The sequence below is a fragment of the Lacerta agilis genome, chromosome 9 (assembly GCF_009819535.1).
Source record: "Lacerta agilis isolate rLacAgi1 chromosome 9, rLacAgi1.pri, whole genome shotgun sequence".
In the NCBI taxonomy this organism is placed as follows: Eukaryota; Metazoa; Chordata; class Lepidosauria; order Squamata; family Lacertidae; genus Lacerta; species Lacerta agilis.
Window position 1 is genome coordinate 46,012,221 of NC_046320.1, and position 25,810 is coordinate 46,038,030.

General features: G+C 40.0%; 1 protein-coding gene and 1 long non-coding RNA gene across 4 annotated transcripts in view; both read right to left on the bottom strand.

The window, feature by feature from the left end:
• SPATA5 (spermatogenesis associated 5) overlaps positions 1–25,810 on the bottom strand; it is a 147,168-nt gene that overhangs the window by 59,267 nt on the left and 62,091 nt on the right. The gene's annotated exons all lie outside the window — the stretch shown is intronic.
• LOC117052689 lies at positions 14,931–24,647 on the bottom strand. The gene is made up of 2 exons (XR_004427310.1): positions 24,162–24,647; positions 14,931–15,263 (listed from the first exon to the last, which is right to left on the bottom strand). It is a non-coding gene; the product is annotated as an uncharacterized LOC117052689 (long non-coding RNA).

Below are 25,810 nucleotides of genomic sequence, written 5' to 3' on the forward strand. Positions count from 1 at the left end.
ATAGCTTCATAATCTCTAACATTTATCCAATGAAAAAAATGGACATCCTAAGGAAAAGTGGGACATTGCAGGATCAAATCAGAAACTGGGATGGCTTCCCTAAATCAGCGACGTCCCTGGAAAATAGGGATACTTGCGAGGGTCTGCTATATCACACTGACAACATCCCATTTGTAAATTACATACGGAATACTGTGACACACCTCACATGACATTGGACACTTGTAATTCTATAGCAGTACATGTATTTAAAGCAAAAAATTGATGCTGAGATTTGAGAAATGGTTAAACCACTTTCATCAGTCTCAGATAAGTGCAATTTCCAGTACAACAGGTTCTTTCGAATATGAAGCCAGTTCACGACAATTTTGCTCTGTGTAAGAGGAAACTACACTTTGTGGGGTGTAGAATCTGGCTCTTAATCATATTTATTTAGCATCTTGAGAATTAGGGTCACAAGAAAATGGTGAGCCTTTGCCAGCTTCTGAAATAGATGCTTTAAAAATAATCTCACAAAGTATACAGAACACGGACAACTACTTGATGATGGCTTTACTCTGCCATTCTTATATTTCAATAGCCTAGGATCAAAATGCTGTTAGCTTAAGACGCGTTAAAGCTCTAACAAATTCACTTGTTCTCAAAAATCATGTAAATGCTAAAATAAGGTTTGTGCCTTAACTGACATACCTTATGTTTGTTTATATCCCACCTTTTTGCCAGAACTGAGAATCAAAGTGGCTTGCAAAATTAAAACCAACATGTATAAAACATGGATTATAATTTTTTGCTAAAAAACATATAAAAGATAATAGTTAAAATGTAACAAAAGTTTAATAGAATTAAAACAATGTAAAAACAAATAATGCAGATAGTAAAAACAGCACAACACTATTAAAAGCCCTTTCCTTAAAAACAGTCAGTTTTCAAAAGTCTACTGGGATAAATCAATCTTCACCTGCCAGTGGAAGGACAATGAGGGAGTCAGTCTACTCTAGCCTCTCTAGAAAGGGAGATCCAAAGTCTGGGAAAAGGCAAAGCGAGAAAGAGAAAGAGAGAGCGGTCCTGCATTCATGGACACATATACTCTTCCTCTTCAAAATTACTCTTCAAACTACTTGCCGAGCAAGTCATAGCTCCCTGGAGCTTAGATCATGACATTTACTGTGGACAAGTGCAGGGTTGAAGTGGATGCACCTAGTTCATGCCTGTACTGAACACATCCAAAAATCTGTGTAGGCCCACTAAAAGATGCATGGATATGAAGAGTGGCAAAGATTCACACTAAAACCAAATGAAACACAAAGATGTGTAGAACAAAAGCCAGAATTCAACTGTTGTGTATCCTGACTTTAAGATGACTGGATCTTTCTTCCTCTTAATGTTTGTCTACTGTGCCTAGCTCAGAAGCCTATCTAGATTGGCCTCTTTCCCACCAGGCCTGCAAGGCAGTTGGTTGCAATTACAGGCATCTCCACACTTAATAGTAACACTATTAAGCCTAGTTGCTAATTGTGAAACCTATGCGTAGTCTACTTTAACAGTCTAAGGAAAACATTTTACATCACATCTCTTAATGGCAAGTGATAGCATTCTGTATTTATTAGTTTATTTAAAAATGAATTAAATGTGACTGATCGCTGTTTACGATAAAAAGCTACCACTATAATTTATTGTTTTAAAAGGAGTTGTAGAGATTTTTAAAAACCCTAAATATTAACTTTGCTGTGCACACGAGTTTTCTCTCCATCTGACCCAATGAACCTCTACTTGTAACCCTATACCAGAATATGCCTCCACTCTGTGTTTCAGTCATATTAAATGCTTTACAGATTTTAATCATCTATTCATTGGTTGCAAAGTAAATATTATATCCCTTTCCTGTAGGCAATCAGATACCACAGTGATTTAATGGAAAAACATGTTGGTGCTTCATGCAAAAGGTATCTTTGCTGAAAATGGGTTCTTGATTACGGTAAATGAGACTTAGCACACCAGTCAATAATACTGAATGGCTTTTGGAAACATCTTTCTGAACTAAATTAATTAAACTTATGTGAAAAGTAATTGTCCAATATGAAATCAGGATCAATGATAAGTCAGGAACTTCCTGCCTGTAGCTGCAAAGGATTCTACGTTCATTTTTTAAATACTGTACCAACTGCACAAACATAAAACTGTTCCTCCTGCTGGCTGCTTTGCTTACTCATTTGCAGGAAGAATTTAAATACTTTTCCCTGAACAGATAATTTAACGTACCGGTAAGTTCATTGTGCTGTGTGTGCACACAAGGATTATAACTTTTTGACTTTTTTTTTCAAAACCAAAAAAGATTTCCTGTATCATAAAGGGTTGAAATTTTGCTTAGAAACACAAAAAAGGGGATTAATTATTCTCAGCTGTGAAAAAAGGTCACTCCAAATTGAAAAGTTGGAACCACTATACGTACTGCTACTACTCATAAGTATTAACACCTTTAAAAATTTTATGGAACTGTTTAGAACTTTTACAAATGCCTGGAACTTCCTAAAACTGTTCAGAATGTTCTAGGAGAATGCAGATATTGGTCTATAGAAAGAACACGCAATCAAAGTGATGCTGGAACTTTATGGTGCTTAGAGCAGAAACAAAGATTTATTCTAAGTGAGGGGTTGGCAAAGTTTTTGTGGCTTGGGCCAGTTCACGGTTCCACAGATGCCGTGGTGGGCAAACGCAATTTCCGGCGCTCCTTCTGGAACAGAGGAGGCCTCGTGCGCAGCTTGCCAATGGCTGCAGAAGCTTCCTGCAGCCAATTATGTTTGCTCACCTAGAATTTAGGTCTTAGATAACCAATATTCTACCATTTGAATTCATGGTAACTAATGCAAAATAGCAGGTTTCTGCTATCCATATATATCAGCTTACTCCCCCCCCCCAACTAAAAAATAGCAGCTGTAACATTTAGCCAAGGTATTTCAACCTTTCAGTAACAGTTCTACTGGCAAAGTATTAAGAAAAGAAGTAACCTTCCCAATTTTTTTTTATTTTCACCAGCTTCCTCTCACCCCTTCTTCAGTGATCATGGAAGAATTTTTCTGCATTTCTCCTTTTGGTTACAGACTAGCGGCTCTATTACACTATAGTGAATAGACTACTTTGTTGTATCATTTTTCTATCCAGATCTGAATCTTTCCTGTGTATGTCTAACAGGCAAAGTAAAGGTTTTGAAGGCTACCTCTAGTCTTCCCTTTCCTCCCCCACTGGCCAGACTTCCTTCCTCTGATTAATAGAGGTGGGCTAATAGTACCTTCATTCACATTGATAAAAAGAGATCCCGTGACAGCAGACATTATTCACATATCCTTACAAACGTAAAAACACACCCAAGTGTCATGCCTTCTGTAGCTAGATTGTCTCCATTTTTCACACAATCCCCATAAAATTCTATGCATTATAGTGATAATTATGCAGGATGAATATAAAATAAGGAAATGGAGGCAATTCTCATTCCCAAATTCTTTCATGTGTGATCATGTAACCTCCCCCCTCCCAGGATTAGAATTTACCTTTCTGCTTTACATAGTCTATTCCTTCTTAGTTAAATATAAAGAATCCACAGCTTACATAATGTTTCGTCTTCCTGGGAAGCATGCTACTGTGTCATGATGCTAGAAATTATTCCAGAAGTGACTTCCTAGATTCAAAGGAGTAAACGTCTCTCACAAATAGCCTCTAGAACCTGGACTTGCTGAACACTACTCCCATGCCCTTAGGTAAGTAATATAATTTATTTTAAAATGAAACAAGTCTTAAAGAGCTTATATCAGTTTCAGAGTTAAAGGCAATGGCCTTTCCACCATGCACGAGTGGAAAGGGCTTCTGTGTAGATGGTTTTCACCTCTGACTGCAACCTCATGGCACACAGTGAATCCCACTACACCCACCCACACCTGTACCAGCCTTTTTGCTGAGCTACTTTTCAGCAGCACAAGAGAGTGCAGTTGGAAAAGGGAAAACTAGAAAAGCACCAGCGCTCACATAGTATCCCTTTGGACCCCATTCATCACCTCCACCATATAAGAAAACAATTGTATGGAAAAGCCCTCCATATAACAACAAAAAGCACAGACATCCATTAGATTGCCACAGACAAGAGAACAGAAGGGATGCAGGGCCACTATAAGAGAACAACATCTTTTGGTTTCTCTTCTTCTTCCACATTGGCTGGTCATTAGAAGAACCTGTATTAAAATTTGCTCATTTCCTTGCCACCATCCCACACCTATGTTCCTTTTTTCCAATGTCTTCATAGATTATAAACCTGGGGGCAAGGACTGTTTTGTTTGTCATGTTAAGGAACATGCTTTGGGAGCCTTCTTTGGCTGAAGATCAGGAAAAAAATGGACATAAATAAAAATAATAGTAGCAGTATGCACACTATTATCTACATTGGTAACTCATAAAATCAATAAATGTTATGTTATTATTTTCTACAACTGAATGTAGCAAATAGTTTAAAAATAAATTGCTTAAAATAAGACAGCAGTTCTCACCCTACAGTCGCTTAAGTCAACTGCATTTAATTTAGAATTACAGCCTCAGACAGGATCTATTGTTACTTCCAGTTCTGATAAGCACAAATCAGTGATAACACAAACTAACAATGTCCTGACTAAAATTAAGGCTCATTGAGTATTGGAATGTGTGAGGTCCTCCTTTTAACATCCCAATTTACTTGGGACATTTGAGGATGACATTCTTGTGTCATTTGACCCATATGGGAGGAAACAAGGGTAGGTCATTAGAAGCTACTTGTATTTACAACCCTCTGTAAAACACAATGAATACAGGAAGCTTCCCACTGAGATAAAGGCTCACAATTTCCAGCTAAAAATAAACAAGCAGCTATAGTCTCATCTGCTGGCAACTATAAAGGGAGACCGCAAGTGCCAAACTGACAGTAAAAGAACGCTCTGGTACATTCTAGAAGCAACTGGGCCACAAAGCAGTAATCCTAGGATCAGGGTTGTTTTGTCATTAATGTTCGGGACTAGAGCAGAATGCACAACAGAAAAGAACTTGAGTTGTATCCAATGCTAGCTATATTCAAGGTAGGCTTACTGAAATTAATGAACATGACTAATCTCGAAGGGATTATTCCAAGTAAAATTTAGCTAGACACAACCCTGAGTTCACAAAGCAGATTTAAAATGAGGTAAAGTGAATGGTTTTCCCAGTAGAGATGTATAGAAGTGAGAGCTGGACCATAAAGAAGGCTGATGGCAGAAGAATTGATGTTTTTGAATTATGGTGCTGGAGGAGACTCTTGAGAGTCCCATGGACTGCAAAAAGATCTTAAGGATTCTTAAAGATTCTTAAGGAAATCAGCCCCGAGTGCTCACTCGAAGGACAGATCCTGAAGCTGAGGCTCCAATACTTTGGCCACCTCATGAGAAGGGGATGACAGAGGACAAGATGGTTGGACACTGTGGGAGGCAGTGGAAGACAGGAGTGCCTGGCATGCTCTGGTCCATGGGGTCATGAAGACTCGGACACAACTAAACGACTAAACAACAAGAGTGAATATATGATTTCTCTCACATTCTTACTATACTTGCTTACTATACTATACTTGTTGCTAAATCCATTCTTTCTTTTTCTTTCTTTCTTCTCTCTCTGTTTTTTTAAAAAACCAACAATCCAAGAAATTATTATTTTTGACTTGGGGCAAGATTTTCAAACATTTATTTTTCCATATGGACAATTAACCCAACTTGGGCAAATGCAACCAAAATGTTAGGTCAAGGCTGACCTTCAAATGTAAGCACGTTCATTTTAGTGCTTTGTGATGTCTACATGTTGACTCTGCCTGCTTATATATGCTGTTCTCACCAAGTTCTTGGATGCTCTTCCAATATGCCTGGAACTGTCCTTCAATGTGCAGTGCTTCATTATGTGTCCTTATCACCCTCCCACTGGCTGGCTGACAGTAAGAGGGGCATAAGAACATGCTGTCCTCTTCAGCAACACTCCTCAGCTGATTTGTTATTGTTCGTCTCCTGACATTGTGGTGTAATATACAATTAGCAGTATCATAATCAAAGAAAAGCACATGCATATACAAATAGAAAATGCATTTCAAAACTGCCTTTCAAATAGTGTATACTGAATAGCAGCTATATTACCAAATAGGGAATAATTATTATGTTGAGGTGAAACCCCATACAAAATCCCGAACCCCACCATAAAGCAAGATGTCAGCTTTGTTAACTGATTCTTGTTTCTTATTCAAACTGTCCCTAGATTATAAACGACACAAACTAACGAAGCAGCTGTTGTAACTAACGCCAGTGCCACAGCTGTCCCTTCATGCTTGCCATTATCTCTATTTGTGGACCAAAACTCAAACATCATCTAGTGCCATAAGCAATACAGCCTGTCGTTAGAGACTTCTGGCCATTTGTACACACTAAATTCAGAGTTACGGTACTGAGGCAGGCATCGTAGGACAGCATCCAAATGATCACACAATTATTTTCATACCCAAGGGGAAATTTGGGCTTCTGCTTCTTGAACTGAAGCTCCCCACACCACAGAGCACATTACTTCTGAAACTGAAATCTTTGTGACGCAAAATGGGGAGAAAAGAAAAGAAAAAGTGAAACAGCCCACTTGCTGTTTTTAAACCAGCTGTTTACAAAAATGCATTTGGCATCTAGTCCGTTTCAAAATACCTGCTATAATTTTTAGAAAATCTATAGTTGAGGCATAATGCTTTCTCTTACAAAATTACTCCCGTGCTTAGATCTTTGCCAAAAGATGTTTGCCTGTCTTTGTTCCTGAAACTTCCCATAAATTCAAACCATTTAACTCTTTTAAGATAGAGGAAACACATACTTTTCTAAATGTTTCCAAAGCAGTTTTAAAAATAGTAGTTGAAGACACAGGGATCGTGCCCTAAGGTCAGGAAGACATCAGACTTTTGCTTTTATAGTGAAAACTCACACTTGACTAAATTATGGTGATGTCTGGGGCAACAGAAGTGGTAGTCTAAAACATTTGGAGGGCACGCAGTTGGTGAAGGCTGGCATAGAGTCACTGATAACATCTGCATGTCACAGTAAGCCATATAGTTAAGGGCTTACTGTGCATGGGCCAACTGAATCCACTCCTCACTGCTGCTAACACAGGAGAGAAACAAACCACAATCCCCAGCTTCCATCCCTCTTACACTAATTCATTCATCTTCTCTGCAATCTCATCCTCCTTTAGCACACCAAATAGGTTGGATGCACAGGAAGCTCCTCTACATACAACCCAAGATTTCTAATATTCATGCCAAAACACATTTTGGTTTCAGGTTTGAAGTTTTGTTTGGTTTCTTACACAAGTTGATTTTTTCGACATACAGCATGTATTTCTATCCCCTTTTGAAGAGAAAAGACTACCTCAAAATACGACAGTGCAATGATATTGTCCATATACACAGCAGTTAAATGCCCCAAATCCCAAAACAGGCAGCATTGCTAAGCATTACCAAGATCGCTCTTCAGAATGGTGCCTGTACTGCACATGACTGTCATGAGATGTGCTGATGCCATCTACCCTCTTTCTAAAGAGGGGTTACAGTAGATTCATTTCAATTTAATGAAACAAATGCCAAAGGAAACCATTCAGACAAAAAATCATTTAGAAAAGGTTGTAAAAGAAAGTTATAGGGGGATGGGTTCGTGTCAAGCTTATAATTAACTGCCAGACTGAGCTAGGAAAAAATGGTGAAATATACAGCTTATAAGTTTTCACTAGGGACACAGAGACTTAACTGCAGTCTGAGATAATAACAGATGCCTGTATCATAAATCACAGGCACTTCAGATGATCCTATACAAAGTCCACCAGAAGAATTACCGGGAAGATGACTGACATCCAGTATAAAATTATGAGCAAGTACTATTTATTACTATAAATTCAGTTTGTATTCCAACTACTCTACTGGAGATCTAGGCACAGTACACTGGCAAAAAGTCCTTAACAATGCTGTATGGCATTTTAATGAATGTCAACAAGCCAAAATTAAGGTACAATTTCCAGTATTCCATTGTTTTTAGGAGATGCCAAGTTAGTAGAGCACAAGACTCCTAATCTCAGGGTTTTAGGTTTGAGCCCCAGTTTGGGCGAAAGACTCATGCATTGCAGAGGGTTGGATTAGATGATCTTCGTAGTCACTTCCAGCTCTAGAATAAAACCCAATCTAAAATCTTGATATGATTACATTTATGATAAAACACACAAATTGAATTGCTGGATAGGCCAAGATTTATCAAGTTCCAAAACGGTTTGCAGCCATTTGTTCCTCAATCATCGTAGTGATGTAGCCATTCTCTAGTTTCTCCTCATTATGTAGTAATCATACATATATTCCCTCTGAATGCAGGCATTCCATTTTTAGCCATTTAATAACTTCCTGTAAGTCTTGGGTGAAAGCCATATGGACCTAGAGTCTTGTTACTTTTTAAATTTCCCAATTATTTCTAAATTGTCCTTTCCTGCCTGTGTATGACAATATATCTGAGGTGCTATCAGTGGGAAGGGGGGAAACTGTTTTGATACAAATAATCCTCCAATATCTACTGGTTTTAGTGTGTAGCAGTGAGTTATAAACTTCCCTGACTTCCTTAAACCTATTTGATCACAATTTGGTCTGCTTAAAAAAATTGTTTCCAGTACCCCAACATGTAAAATTCTAAGGAGAGATGTTAGAAAACCTGTTGCAACTAGCTTTGATCCAGTGGTACCTAGAATGAATGGGAAAGCATTTCTGCGCAGACAAGACGAAAGATCTGCACTTCCCACCATTTCCCCCTCCTCTATCTGAAACACCCAGCCCCATATCCCACGACATCCCTAGGGTTTCCCAATTCTTAAGATTCACTTTCCGGGAGTCACAAGGGTCTGCAGCACTGATATGGAGAGAGAGAAGCCATAGTTACAACTATGAATCCATTACCCCAGGCATGTCCAATAGGTAGATCATGATCTACTGGTAGATTGCCAGGGATTCCAGGTACCTGTAGATCCTGATTGACCTCTGGCCCCTCAGCGATCTCCTTACAAAAAAGCAAAAAACAAACAAACCCAACTTGGGCTTCCTAAAAAAAAAGCTCCACAACTTTGGGTTGTTGACTGCCAGTCTTTTTACGACAATGCCAGTTTTTTTATACTGTGAGTAGATTGCAGTCTATTGGGAATTGGACGTCCTTGCATTACCCCATTGTTCTAATCCTTAGGATCCAACCCACTGTAAGAAAGAGCAAGGTTGTAATGAATGAAGAAATACAAGACAATTCAAAACCAACTCCTAGGGGATGGAGAGAAAACAATCCTGCACCTGTTTAAGTCTCTTAAAAATTAAAATCATGAAATCTGGGGGGGGGGGGGAATGAATAAAAGCACCAAGCTTTAACTATTTTATAGAGCTAAGTGAAATTCAACAGACTCCAATCTGAATAAATCAATAATAATAATAAATGTACTCTAGGTGGAAATAGCAAATTAAGATATTGTTCCCCTTAGGTATGGTTAATTGGTTTACTATTCTGATATATCATCCAAGTAGTAAGGAGGGGGGGGGGGGAAATAGACTCCATTTTTTTAAAGAACATTTTTTAGTAAACCTTTTTTTAAAGCTAGCAGAACTTATTAAAATAGAATTTTGCTGGGGCTTGTTGGAGTTCTAGGTTGTTTTTAAATTGCAAAGATCTTGTCAGTTTAAAGACAAGTCAAGTTCCCACATGAAATATTAATGTTCTCATTTTACATTGGTGGGCAAGTTTTATTCCGACAAGCCGCAACATGCTGGCCAGAGCGCTTTGCTCTGCTGGAGAAATGCTTGATATTTTTTTTAGATCAAGATTTGAAAGGAAAAGAAAAATGCTCACTCGCATAGGCTACTGGACAGTAGGAGCTAGATTCTCGATATATTTTAAACGATCTGGAAGAGTCATTGTTCAGTGCACTGCAAAAACTTCATTCAGAGCACATGGTCCTAGGGAACAGCCCATTAAATGGAATAGCACAGTAGCTGTGTTGTCAGCTGCTTATTGGACACAGAAGGCAGGACAAGAGAAAAAAATGGTATTATTTCAGTTTTCATCCAACAATATCTCAAATGATTAGGGAAGGAGTTACAATTTAAGAACACTAAGACTGTTTATCCCCCAAAATCACATACTCTGAGAAAACTAATGTTAAAATGTATGAGCCAGTGAGCATACAAAAACTGCTTGGCTAACTATAACCAGCAAAAAATTGTAGTAATACAAGCCACACAGCTCCTACACATCCGTGTCTCTTGTTTTGAACGGCAACTGGAAAACTACCACACTAAACATCTACAGACTGCTGCAATTACTTTGCAATGTGCAAAAGTAGAAAGTCTCAGATGCACCAAATCATACACACCAGACACACAAGATATAGAAAACTGCTGAAAATGCAGAACTAACTGAATAAACCCAAATATCTAGCACTGTGCAAGAAACACATACCTGGGCCAGGGCCACTGAGAGCAGATTCAGGTCCTGGTGGGGGGGAAATCCTAAGATCCTAATGACTAATATCCATAAGCACTCACACGATCGTTGCTAAACTTGTATGTATAATACAACACAATGTGTATCACACAATAACTTCATTGTATTCACATAGTGTTCACTTATGAGAACATAAAAATGTGACTGTGCATAGTAAGATGAGACTGCACTATCATACTGTCAAAGCACATACTGTAAGTGAATGTTCATATAGAGACGGAAATACTAAAAAAAATACTGTACTCTGTTCACGGCCCAAGCAGTTATTCAGAATTATGAGCACACTGAACATAAAATATATATTTTGTTAAGAATTACATTGAACTATAGTTATATTCTGTTCCTAATATATAAGTAGCAGTTATTTCACTGATTAGAGCAGGGGTCCCCAAACTAAGGCCCGCGGGCCGGATACGGCCCGAGCGAGCCAACTATCCGGCCCGTGATTACCCCCACCACTGCCTGCTCTTACGGGTGCGGCGCGGCTGTCCATCTCCGGGTTGGCGCAGCGCCGGAAATAGCTTGTGTGCATGCACAATCGTCATTTCCGGCGCAATTCCGGGTCTACGGAGGCCTGTGTGCACGCGCACAAGCTATTTCCGGCACCACTTATGGGTGCACGCTCCCCCGCCTTCCAGCCCACTGCGCGATCGGCGCCGGAGGAACTGGCCCGAGGCTGGGCAAGTTTGCCGACCCCTGGATTAGAGTCTATATTGGCTGAATACTAACAAAATTCAGTCTACTATTATTATTTTCCTTGAAATTCACCAATTTTACAATGGATATAAAAAAGAATATATAAATAAAGATACTGAGCAATACAAAACATATGCAATATGTGGTCCCTTTCTGGACCAATGGGCCACAATAATTTGTATCTGCTCCCCGCTTACCAGCCCAGATCTAGGCTTCTTTGTACAACACATCCAGATAAACAGGATAATTCTGAATTAAAATTCAAGATGTAATAATAATAATATTTATTATTTGTACCCCGCCCATCTGGCTCGGTCTCCCCAGCCACTCTAGGCGTCTTCCATCAAATATTAAAATACATTTAAAATATCACAGTTAAAAAACTTCCCTAAACAGGGTTGCCTTCAGATATTTTCTGAATGTCAGGTAGTTGTTTATTCTCTTGACCTCTGATGGGAGGGCGTTCCACAGGGCGGGCGCCACTACCGAGAAGGCCCTCTGCCTGGTTCCCTGTAGTTTTGCTTCTCGCAGTGAGGGAACCGACAGAAGGCCCTCGGCGCTGGATCTCAGTGTCCGGGCTGAATGATGGGGGTGGAGACGCTCCTTCAGGTATACAGGACCGAGGCCGTTTAGGGCTTTAAAGGTCAGCACCAACACTTTGAATTGTGCTCGGAAACGTACTGGGAGCCAATGCAGATCTCTCAGGACCGGTGTTATGTGGTCCCGGCGGCCACTCCCAGTCACCAGTCTAGCTGCCGCATTCTGGATTAATTGCAGTTTCTGGGTCACCTTCAAAGGTAGCCCCACATAGAGCGCATTGCAGTAGGCCAAGCGGGAGATAACCAGAGCATGTAGAGTCATTTATGTCCCAGTGTCAGTTTGTTAATCTGAAGAGGTAATGATCTCAACTAAAATATGAATAGGGTGCAATTATGCATTTTAAATCAAATCTAAAATGACTAAATAGTCCTACATACATAGGAGCAGAATATCACCATGTGACATTATACCTTTTTATAAGGTTGGTTTCACCTGCTCCGATTGTTTACTGGTATCTGATGTGAGGTTTTGAAATGCCTTTTTTGGTCTTAAAAGACAAGACACCAATATGCATCATACTTTTGCTCACGGAAGCGGGGCCAAATGGCTCCAATTTGAGATCTTTGCTATTTACTGTTTATGGACTAATTAGCTTATTCCCTAAACCAAATGTACACATGGAAAATTGCCATTAAATGGCTAATCCTAAAATCCAGCATTGTAGCCAGAAAGAACAGATCCTGTCCAGGAGCTGCCCTAGCACAGCAGTGTTGTGAAAATTTGTGCTTTGAATCCAATACAACCTGCCAATCAATACAGCATGCAAATGGCACACATCAGCATCAAGCATGCAACTACATATACCTTTGGATCCACATTAAAGGCTTGAATGAAAAGATGTGGAGCTGTGGTTTCATCAGAACCCTCTCAAAGCACCTGGTTGCTAAGGTGAGAACAGCGAGTCCACAAATTCTCACCATACAAAGTACTATAGTACATGGCACCAATCGGCCCAGTTAGATAAGCATCCAAACCAGTTTAGATTATTGGAAACATGCCATTCCTAGAACTCAATTCCTTCCCCTCCTGTCTTATCCTCCTTCATGAGAAAGAGGGGACAGTGAAAGCTTCTGCTTTCACTTTAGAACAAACCAGTGTCACATTGCATCTGAGCTCAGGAAACCATGGGTTTGTTCTCACTAAAGGTAGTGAAAAGTATTAGTTAATTTCAGTTTCACATTTCTCCCAATACTGTATACACGTTAGTATACAATTTCCCCTGATATCATGTACTTTCATGTTACTTCACTAATAATATAGCATTTTTTGCACGCACTTTACCTCCTGCATTACTTACGATGATGAACTTCTACACATTTTTAGGCTCATTATACTTTTTAGTATTATAAAATCCTATTATATAAGGGCCCTTTTATACATTTCCAGTGTTTAATTTTAAAATCAAACGTTGAGAGAAATAATTGCAGCCATTACTGTTTACAGCTTTGTTTAGTCTTGCTTATGTCAGGAGATAAACACAACATGTTATACTTCCTGGGAAATATAAGCAACGCATGCAAAACAGTACAATTAATCTAAATATAAATCAACATTAGAATCCTTCATTAAAATTATTCCATGACTTAATTAAAATGTCACAAAACACCAGAAAGTGCTGCCAACCAAGAAGTTACAATATGCTATAAGCATTACCGTATTTACGGAAGCAATCGCATGACACTAGCCCCAAGAGCTTTAGGAAATGAAGTTAAACCAAATACATTCCACAGTGCACTCTCATTTGTCCCAGCTCACTGAATCTACAAAGTGTCAGCCAGCACAGGATTAGTGCAGGCTATGTAGTCCACAGAGCAGATACAACTGTCATACGCTCAAAAATCATGGTTTACAAACCGGATGCCACCTCCCCGCCCGTCTTTTATCCCTTTTCTGGATTTTTCTGCGTCTCACAGCACTTCTCCCCAATCACATCAGCACAGCTTCAATAGTGTTATGTTTGTTTTTGATTGTGATGGGGGCAGAGATGGCTTTATCACATAGAAAGGTGTTCACACCTTGACTGGAGACGGAATTAGGAATGATTTAAGGACTCCAATCGATGTGAAGTTGGTTTGAGAAACAATGCATGAAACAGTAGGGTTAAAAGAAAAAGTACAGGATACACATGCATTTTGGATAACCTCATGTTAATTAAAAACCCAGCACTGGAAATGAAGTGAGTGCACAGTAAATGGGAGTATGAATGCAGCCCATCTCTCTCTCTCTCTGGAGAATATTCTCCACTCTTTGGTAGCTGCTAAACTTACTTGTTTTGAAGTAAGCCTTGTAATTTTGTTGGAACTGATTTTCATGTGATAGCAGCCTTATTTTAATTTCCAGTTAACAATTTAGTCATAATTTGTATGTGAAAAGTGGTTTTCATTCAAGTAATCACAAGAGTTCTGCAACGAGCAGGGGCACTTGTCTCGCCTTCTGGCTCGCCACCTATGGCTTCTATTGGGTTAGACAGGCTCTCAGAGAAAGCTTAACACTCGCTCTGTCAGAATTCTAGAACCAAGGGTCATCCAATGAAGATGAATGGCGGAAGATTCAGGACAGACAAAACGAAGCGCTTATTCACACAGTACATGGCTAAACTATAGAATTTGCCACTACATATAATGATTTTAAAAACTTGGACAGCTTTAAGAGGAAATTAGAAAAAAAATCATAGAGGACAAGGCTATCAATTGCTCCTAGTAAAGATGGTTATATATTGCCTTCAGTATCAGAGTCAACATGCCTCTGAATACTAGGTGCTGAGAAACAACAGTAGGAGGAGGGCTGTTGCATTTTTTGGGTTTCCCATAGGCATCAGCTGGAAAATAAGATGCTAAATTAAATACAACCTGATCCCAAAGGCTGCTTTTAGCTTCTTTTTAATAATGTTGATTTTGTTCAGGAAGCCCAAGATTCAAAACACTGCTCATCTATGAATCTTTCTATTTCTCAGCCTAACAAACCTAAATGAGTAATTCCATCAAAGCTGCCCTTTGTCCCTTTGAAAGCAACCGGGGGTACAGGTGTACTAAATGACAAAAATCTCTCCATTTTAGTTACCGGTATTCTGCCAATCACAACCATTGCAACAGTATGAAGCAATGTATTTCAGTCAGTTCTACCATGTGCAATGATTTAAAGGTCATTATATTTGAAACCCTCAGGCCACATTTAATCAGCTAAAATGAAAAGACCAGAAGACTGTAGATTATTGCATCTTGCCTTCGTTTCCTCCTTTTCAAACTACATGATGGAGTGTAAAGCAATGCACATCTTGCTCTACTGAAAGAGAAGTGAACTCTGGTTCTCCCAACAGCTGACAAGTTATGTATCCTCTCTCATCACTACCACATTAAGGCTGAGGTTGTCACATCCATCAGGGTCTTTCTGCAACATCTGTCAAAAAGCAAGGCATTTATTAACACTGAACAGGATCGGCTTAGCTGGGCCTTAAGCTAATGGAAGTACTGAATTGTAAACAGGTAGTGCTCTAGGACACAATGTGTCAAAGCAGCAGAATTTAAACAATGATATGTAAAAGAAAATGAAAACCTAATCACCTGGAAGTAGACTCTAAACCATTTCAGAGCATCAACCCACCCCTGCCCCCAACAGAGGGAGCAATGCTGAAGATTTATAGCCTGACACAATTGACTGAAGAAGCAATGGTTGCTAATAGATATCCATACCCCCAGATGCTGAATTATTGTAGGGAAATGAAGGGTTTATCACAAACATGTGTTTGTAGACATGAGAGGGCTCATTGGATATTCTGGGTTACGTGCTATAGAAGCTGGAATACCTTCTTTCCACACTTTTGTGGAATATAGTGTTCTAGTCATCTTCTCTCACTTCTTGTGCAAAGAGGTACGTTTTCTTGTTATCCTTTGTCTCCACTAGGTTTGCTTCTAGAGGCTCTAGAAACACTTTAGTTCTGATTAGTGGAACTCTTGCAAGGTGAGCCTGTGGACCAGACTCTTAGCCCCCTTCTCCAATAGCACAGCCAGGTGTTCTTGCATGCTATCGTGTTTGGCACCATCATTCTAGCTGACTACTGCACAGCATCAAATAATGAGTCCGCTAGGAATGCTGCTGAGATGATGATCTTGTACAACCGATCCTTGGTTACCAATCACATGTCAGCTTCAGCAGATGCCATGTCTTTTCCAGAGAAAAAGATGTTGGTTGTAGCTGCTCAAATAGCAGCTGAAGAAGCAGGCTATCTGTCAGGCCCGTCTTAGAGGGATCGGCCGCCCTGGCGCAGCGATCCCTCGGCGCCCCCAGCCTGCCACCTCTCCGCCCGCCTCCCTCCCGCACTGGCCGCCCCTCGGGAGGGGGGGGTGGGCGAGCGGGGCATGAGGGGCGTGGCGTTGGAGCGGGCGCCCGCGCTCCGGCGGGCGGAGGATGAGGGGCAGGCGCTCGCGCACTGGCGGGCGGGCTGCAAGCCGGCGGGCGGGCGGGCTGCAAGCCGCCGCCCTCGGCTCCCAGAGCCCCAGCTGGAGTGCTGGAAGGTCGCGCAAAGCCCTGCGCCGCTTCAGCGCTCCAGCTGGGGCTCCGGGAGGCGAGGGTGGGCGGCTTACAGCCCGCCCGCCCGCTGGCGCGCGAGTGCCCGCCTGCCCGTGGGGGCGGGTGCGGGTTGGGGAGCCCGGTATGCCGGCGGGCTCGCGGGGGCGCCCCTGGGGTGCTCGGCGCCCTGGCGCGCCGCACCACCGGCCTCTATGGATGAGACGGCTCTGCTATCTGTATGAGAAAGCAGGACAGCAGAGTACCGGTATATTCATGGCTTCCTGACACTCCAGCTAGGATTTTGAGGCAAATATACAGGAAGCTCTGCTGCAAGCCAGTGTTGCCTGTTCCGCTTGAATCACTTTATCAAAGACTGCCACAAAGGAGCATAATGGATGGTTTATTGCTCCCTTGTGGGAAAGCTGCTTTTGCACTCTTTGACAGAGGAATTGAAGGGCTATCTCCTTCCTTCTAGTTATCATGCAGCTCCAGGAAAAAAAGTGGAGATGAGAAAGGTTTATAATACCCCAGTCCAAAAAATAATAATTTACCAATTTCTCTTCTAATTAGTGGGGGAGGGAGATACTTTAAGTGTATGCTTTGATGTTATTAATGTATGAAAATGATTTATCAGAGAGGAAGCCAAAAAGTAAAATCAAGTCACCAAGAATACTTGAGGGCAGAATGCAATAGTAAAAAAGAGCCACAGGCAACAAAGGAAGCTATATTAAGAACTTTTCAGATGAATTCTAATGAATAGTGTTATTTTCTTTTGTGAACTTCAGTGTGGCACCAGAACTACACTTGAAATACAACTTGCTCCCATCCGAAAGTTTTTTGGGGGGCTTTCATCCTTGGAAGCTCTATTGCAGACACAAAGCCCATGCAGGATTTCATTTCACTATGAATTAGTGTCTAACATTGAGAACGCCTTTCATCATCGGCTTGTATTGCCTTCAGGTGCCTATAAATTCCTTTCTGTCTTTGTGTAGCACTTGTCTATCAGGATGTGTCATCAGTTTTACTGCAGGCAAGAGACAGACACACCTCTTCCTGAGACACAGACAACACAACAATTACCACAGCCACTTCGCCTTTGCCTTTATCATATCAAAACAAAATAAAAAATAAAAAAATCCTTCCAGTAGCACCTTAGAGACCAACTAAGTTTGTTCTTGGTGTGAGCTTTCGTGTGCATGCACACTTCTTCAGATACCAGATATCATTCTTTTTTCTTTTGTTTTGACTACGGCAGACCAACACGGCTACCTACCTGTAACTTTATCATATCAGTTCATCATCAGCTGCTAGTCACCCAAACCTTGCTATGGAAGTTACAAACTTTCCAGGATCTCAGCTTAAGTGCTGCAAACTCTGTGGCTCAACATGAAGCTACTGAAGAACCTGCAACAGTATCAGCTGTCAAAACATAGAATGGATGGAAAATGTAACACGGCTCCAGTGTCAAGTTCCTATAATAAGCAATTAATATACAGTGGTACCTCGGGTTAAGAACTTAATTCGTTCTAGAGGTCTGTTCTTAACCTGAAACTGTTCTTAACCTGAAGCGCCACTTTAGCTAATGGAGCTCCCGCTGCCGCTGCGCCGCCAGAGCACAATTTCTGTTCTTATCCTGAAGCAAAGTTCTTAACCTGAAGCGTTATTTCTGGGTTAGCGGAGTATGTAACCTGAAGCGTATGTAACCGGAGGTACCACTGTAATCGAAAGCTCACTGCAAGCAGAGGCTTCCCATTGACTCCTAGAAAGGGCAAATGCACAGATATTCCCCACTGCACATCAGGACATGCCACTGGAGAAGAAAATAATGTGGAAGTAATGACATTTGTTTGAGTGCTGTATTTGGTCAGATTAAGAAAACCAGTTAGTTTCCACCAACTCTTTAAAAATGTGGTAGTAATAGAATTGTAGAGTTGGAAGGGACCCCGAGGATCATCTAGTACAGTGTTTTTCAACCTTTTTTGGGCAAAGGCACACTTGTTTCATGAAAAAAATCACGAGGCACACCACCATTAGAAAATGTTAAAAAAAATTAACTCTGTGCCTATATTGACTATATATAAAGTAATTTTTCAATTTTTCCCACGGCACACCAGGCAACATCTCGCGGCACACTAGTGTGCCGCGGAACAGTGGTTGAAAAACACTGATCTAGTAGTCCAACTCCCAGCAATGCAGGAATCTCAACTAGAACATACATGGCATATGACCATCCAACCTCTGCTTAAAAACCTCCAAGGAAGGAGAGTCTACCACCTCTTGTGGGAACTGTCATCGTTGGGAATTTCATTTGCACAGCTCCCATGAGTTCCAATGGAGTTCAGGCAGGAAAGACTCCCAGCACTGTTCCCTGTTCAATAGTTTTCAAGCAGCTTTGTGCTTTTAGGAGACCAGTTCAACCACAAAAATCCCTGGCCAGTTTAAAGTTTCCATGAGGCTGTTTCGTAGCGTTATTTGAAGCTTCAGTTTAGATTATTGCATCTTGGTACAATTTCACATCAAGCAGAGGCAGGAAGCACAACGAAGGACATCAAATGTATATGTAAGAAAAGCTTAAGGGATGCTCAGTAGAAAAATGGAGTTCCAAAGTACGGAGAAAACTAGCTGCTCTAGGCCTTCTAGTATGCTGCCAGAGCATTCCAGTTTTTTTTACCATGCATCTTGACCCAATTACAGCAAGGCAGAGAAAATAGTACTCAGGCAAGAGCCAGCTAGTGAAGAAAATTGGTGCAAGGGGGCAGGTACGCAATGACTGAAATGTTCGCCTTAGCACTTAAAGCTCCTCAAACCAATGACTTAGCTGCCACCTAGCATGCCCTTTTCACAGCAGCAGTGGAATTTTCCTATAGTGCAACAGGAATAATGCAGCAAGTCTGCCTGAGCCACACAAACACCCACACTGAATGCAGTTGGCACTCTAGCAACTGGGTTTTTCCTGCCTTCTCTACTGCATAAATAAACTAACCTACAGCATCAAATGATTTTCTTTTCTAAACCCATTCAGCCTCCAAGCCGTTAAATCCCACCCAAATGTGTATTTTGCCTTTGCTTTGCTTTGTTTTTTTTCCACCAGAGCTTTGATTCTGTTTCATAGGAAGGAAGTGATGATAAACAAATCAGAGCACAAAGCTTGCTAACGCTGGCAGGCACTTTCAAAGCTATTGACAAAAAAAAAGCTTATTAAGCACAAGTCCTCTTCCTTTTACAGTCTGCCTCCCTAATCAGGATGCAAGGAAGAACTAACTCAGTAGTTCCTCACAGGGGGAAAAAATACTATAGGCATGTTTGATTACCAGACACAATATAGTCTGTCACACAGGCTGCTTGCCTGCCACTACTTCTCATTTCTTTTTAAAGAACTGAATGAGTCACACTGAAACAGTGCAACGGTGGTAATAGCTAAAGGAAGGAGTGCTGCTTCCTTTACATTTCTTTAAAGCTGCATTCAGGCACATTTCTAAACTCAGGATTGTGCTAAATACAGTGAACATATAAACTAAGGAATATACAGAGAGACTTGGCTTCTATATTCTAAGGAAGGATACACACATGGCAACAAACACAACTTTGTTAAGCAGCCAAAAAAGTAGGAAGATAGGCATTTGCTTTATGCATAATCAGATCATTGGTCCAACTGTCTCAGTAAGGTCTACACTGAATGGCAGAAGCTCTCCAGGGTTTCAGAACTCCACACAGTTCTAATGTAGTTACAGCAGGGGTAGCTCCAAATCTGGTTGGACTCTAATTCCCATTATTCCTGATCACTGGCTACACTGACTGGCTCGGTCCTACTTATAAAGAACATCACATTGTGAAAAAGCCTTTCCTATTCACTGAATAATAACCAATTTCCAGTAACTCTAATATGCCTAGTTACAGGTAGGTAGCCGTGTTGGTCTGCCATAGTCAAAACAAAATAAAATAAAAAATTCCTTCCAGTAGCACCTTAGAGACCAACTAAGTTTGTTCTTGGTATGAGCTTTCGTGTACATGCACACTTCTTCAGATACACTGAAACGGAAGTCACCAGACCTTTAAATATAGTGAGGGAGTGGGGAGGGGTATTACTCAGAAGGGTGGTGGGAATGGGTGATCAGCTGATAGGTGTGGAAAACCTGTTGAGTCCTGTTGTTGTATTATTGTGGGTGAGGAGTTGTTTTAGATTGAGTGTCTGTCTGTAGGCGATGAAGGGTCTTCCTCCCAATCTAAGGGGAGGAAGACCCTTCATTGCCTACAGACAGCCACCCAATCTAAAACAACTCCTCAACCTCAATAATACAACAACAGGACTCAACATGGACACTGGTACCAGAGCCTGCAATAAACCCAGATGCCAACTTTGCTGCCACATAAACCCAGACAACACCATTACTGGCCCCAACAACATCAAACATACCATCTCAGGACTATTTAATTGCTCATCTTCCAACATTGTATATGCAATCAAATGCCAACAGTGCAAACAGGCCAAACCCTACACCAAAGGATAAATGGACATAAATCTGATATCAGGAATCACAAGACAGAGAAACCAGTAGGAGAACACTTCAATCTCCCAGGAAATTCTATAAAAGATCTCAAAGTAGCTGTCTTAACACAAAGGAATTTCAGAAATAGACTGGAAAGAGAAGTGGCTGAATTGCAACTAATCACCAAACTTAAAACCATGGAGAAACCTGGTCTGAACAAAGACATTGGATTCTTATCTCATTATACATGACAAAGCTATCTTTAGCCAGCTCACCCCTTGCCTTTCCCTATAAGACCCTGTAAAAATTGTAGTCATTAACAGTTGTCAACAGGTTTTCCACACCTATCAGCTGATCACCCATTCCCACCACCCTTCTGAGGCTTGGAACCTTGGTGAAAATCTCTGCTCAGTCACAAAGTCATTATCAGCCTTGGGCAAGCTTTACAACAGTAAAAATAGAAATAAGAGTGACCTACTTTTTCAAGATTGTTTTAGGGATTAATATTAAACAGATTATAAAGCCCTTGAAGACTGAAATTCAGTACATAGCTACTAGCATTAAGACATCAGGCCTCAGTATATATTGCTGATCACTTAAATGTAGTCTAGAAATCCTGCAGAAAGTGTAAAAAGTAGGAGTAATGATAAATTGTAGAAAGTAATAATGATAACCACCAGCAGCAGTAAAATGATATGACAGTGCCAAAACCTAAGACACTGACAAAAATAAATAAATCTGGCAGTGCCAGGACTGGCACATGCAGGTAATTCCAGCAGAAACAGTCATTTTTCAGAAATATATCCTGCAAAGTTTCAGACCTCATGTAGCTCAAAACATGTGTGTGGTTATACAGTACATCTCATTATGGAGATAATACAAAATAAGCAGAAATTGATGAGTTTATAACAAATTATGGTTTTTTAATGGTTTTATTTACTTTTCAAATTACTATTACACATTATGTTGAGCCACTGAAGACCTTAATTTACTTAAAGTTGTCTGTTTCTCTATTTTGAAGCCAGTAACTAAATATGAAGCTCTGAGGACTGTACATTGTCTGACTTGCATACACAACATTCTGTACACAATTTTCAGTGAGCCCTTAAATTATCTTGTCCTTACCCATTTACACAGTTGCAAAGTTTGCTGAGTTTTGTAAACAGATGCTTTAATATACACTGGCGGAAAGAGGGGAATCAACAGTTAATAGAAAGAACAACACAGAGGAAGCAGCAGCTTACAATTTTAACTGTATTAGAGATGCTAATAAAAGGCATCTTAGAAGAGATGATGAAGTCTAATTTGAAATTTAACACATTTTAATTATTTTAATGAGGGTGCTCAGGGGGGGGGGAAGAGGGTGCCTAGATTTTATGAGGGCCCCATTCGCTGCCGTCTTTAAACCGATTATAGGAGGTCCATAATCAGGAGGATTCAGCTGGTGAAGTGTGGAAATTTCATTATGGCACAACCTACTTTCTCTGCAACTCCTCACGCTGAATAGGGAACTTAAAAGCAAAAACCAAGTGCATAACTAGATGTCCTCTTTGCCATTAAAGCTATGAATCTGAGGCACGCTTACCAGAGAGTAAACTTCTCTATTAAATTTATAGTATGCCTTTCTTCCTTACTGCTCAAGGCAACATATATACTTCTCCTTCTAACTGTATCCTTGCCTCATCTGTGTGACGTATATTAGGTTGAGAGGCAGGAACTACACAAGTCACCTGGTGAGTTTCACAGACCAGCTGGAATTTGAACATTTGTGCCCATCAGGCAGTTGCTTTTTCTGCCTGCCTTGCCCTGCCCTCCAGCCTTAGGAGTCTTTCTCAGATGTAGCTGGGAAAAGAAGTCCAGAGATTTATTTATAATAATTTCATAAATTGCAGGTCTTTATCAATTTGATCATTTTACATGGTTTTGTATGTATTGTGGCACTTTACAGGTATGTATTGTGACTTGCTATTATTTTTATTGATTATAGCTTAGTAATTGTTAGGTGTGAATTTCTTTTTAATTATTCTTCGCTGATATTTAATTTCATTGTGTGATATGATATATATGATATGATATATGATATTGTAATGGATTATTGACTATTACTTTACTTGATTTGTTGTTTATTTTAAAGTTATGTTTTTATTATGACTTTTTCTGTATTGGATTAGATTGTTATAAAGTGTGTAATCTTTGTTGTTTCTTCAGCTTGTAAACTGCCTTGCATATAGTAATACAGAAAGGCAGTATACAAAATAAAAGTGAAATTAAAAAATGAAATGAACACGGGTCTCATTAGCCTAAGTTCAACCCTCTACTCACTTCACTATGTTGACCCTCATTGAACAAAGTGGACTTATCTCTCTCTCTCTCTCTCTCTCTCTCTGTGTGTGTGTGTGTGTGTGTATGTATGTGCATCTGCTGCTGTCTGTCTGAAAGCAACCCCCTTCCCCAAAACTGAATTCTAATGAGGTTTCTGCAGGCATTGGACATTCATTCATTTTATTTGCATACCACCCTATACCTGCACATGAAAGATGTGGATATGTGCTGGTGTGTGTGCATTGATGTAATTATGTTGGCTGTGCTTGCTTTCCTTCAGCCAATACAAGAGGTTGCTGGGTCACTCTGGGTAGTGGAACCCTAGAATGAGCTCCTGGGATGCAGCACAAATCTTCCCAAGCACCTTTTGCTTGGCGATTACCTGGAGCAGAGATGGTGAATCTGTGGGAATTCAGATATTGTCAGATTCCCGTCAACAACAGCCCACAGAGCTAATGGTCAGGTTGAATGGGAGATGTAGTCTAAAAAATATCTGCAGGACTGCAAATTCCCCATCCCTGTTCTAGAACCACCAAGAGGCAGGATTCCCTTAGGCAGCAAAGGAAGTTTCAACCAACCTTCAGCACTGAAAGGGATTTTTATTTTCTGAAAACAAAAAGGGTTGGATTGGGATTTGGTGGGCTTCTACTTCTGCATTTCTAATTTAAAAGAGGATTGCTGAAAAATACTAATTGGTAGGTATCAGATAACAGCTTACATAAAAATACAAAATTGCATCATCAGCCCTATATAACAGCTACTTTACTTAGAAATTAGCTTGCTGTTGGGAATATATCTTGATTTTGGAGTGCCTTTAATACCTTTACCTTTTTGCTACAAAACCTAGAAAAGAACAGACTGTTTTTTTATGAGGGGTGGGGGGTGGGGGTAACCAATCTGCTCTTAATCACATCTATCATTTAAAAACAGACATGAGAAAGAAGGCTACCCCTTTATAATTATGGACCCTGATAATTACCTGGTGGTTAGCAGCAGATCCATTCTCAATGCATCTTCCTGTGTCTTTTCCTTTATAATGTAATCTAATCTCCTGACTATGCTTTCATCTGGCACCCAGTACTGCACACTGTTTATAAAACAACAATCTCATCCTGGGTAATGACAGAACAAAGGCAAAGAAAAGCAGCTTTTGTAATAATGCAGCACTTACCACTTCAAAAGTGGCTAAGTTGGTATAATTTAGGTTGCCTTCCCCTCCCCGCCACTTTTTGTTTTAAACAATTATTCTCAATGGGAGACCTGTTCTAAAGTCAGCCCTGTGCTGGACAGGATTTTCAACAGTGGTACAAGATATTAATTAAGCTAATTAAGAAGTTCAGGAAAATAAAAAGCTAGCATACATAGGAAATACATAATATGTTGGTTTGCTAGCCGTTGTCTAACATTGCATTCAACTGTAATTTTTAAAACCCATATTCTGTTTCACTTACTCACTTTCCAAGGTTGCAGGAGTATAACTAGTGGTTAGAATTCACATATGCCAAGATATTAATTATGTACAAACTATGATTTTAATTTATAGTCTTTAATTTAGAGTCTCTTCCTATTACTCTTCCCAACTTCTACTTCATTCCTCTTGGGCTGAATTTCTTCACATCCCATTACTACTTTCACTCATCACAGTGTTTTCTAATTTGATAACACACTGCCTGATTAAATATTATAAGATAGGAGCATGAGAAGGTGAGACAGAAAGGCCCACTCCAATTTTTCAGCTGAGACTCCAATTGACGGTTTGCTCCTTGCCTACCTGATCTGTCTCCATTGCAGCTTTTCATTATTGAGACAGTAATATACGGGTGCCTGAGTTTGCTTGTTTTGTTCATCCTGTACATCCCTCTTTCCTTTTGTGCTGTGTCTGTTAGATAGTAAATCTGCAAGAAGGGGCAGCTTTATTTTTATTCTTTATATAGATTCTACAACATTCAAGTGATGAACAACATCTATAAACATCAGTCCTACTGAAAATAATTGCAAGTGCTTTATTGTTCTTCTGCAAGTTCATTTACTTTCCATGGGATTAGCAAAAGATACCTACATTCTGCTTTATTGTTCTTCTGCAAGTTCATTTACTTTCCATGGGATTAGCAAAAGATACCTACATTCCCAAGGGGATGATGCTTACAGCTAAATATATTGCCTTGATTTTTCTGCTTTACACGAGTCTTTATTAATATTAGAAATTAAAATTTAGTTTTTCAAGGGTATTTAAAGTTAACCTGGCCTGTGTGAATAAGTTCCAATGATTTCCATTTCTATTAAAATACAGGTGCATGTGTTGTCCGGCCCAAAAAAAAACGTATTTTTGATTTTTTTAATATATATATTAATTTGCAGAAAAGATCCATGAACAGCTAAACAGTCAGAAAAACCTATTCACTGAACTTCTTAAAAGTGTGTGCATATTTCAGACCAAAATTGGGTGTTTTTTGTTTTTGTTTTATTCCACAAGAATAATTTACAAGCTCTCCTGTTGAGGTAAATCTATACATGAAATTAGCCCCAGGTTTCAGACCTTGACAAAGACAACTGAGAAGCTTAACAGCAAGTAAAAACACTTTTGTACTATGGTAAGTTATCAAGCCATGGCGTTAGCATCTGTTTTAA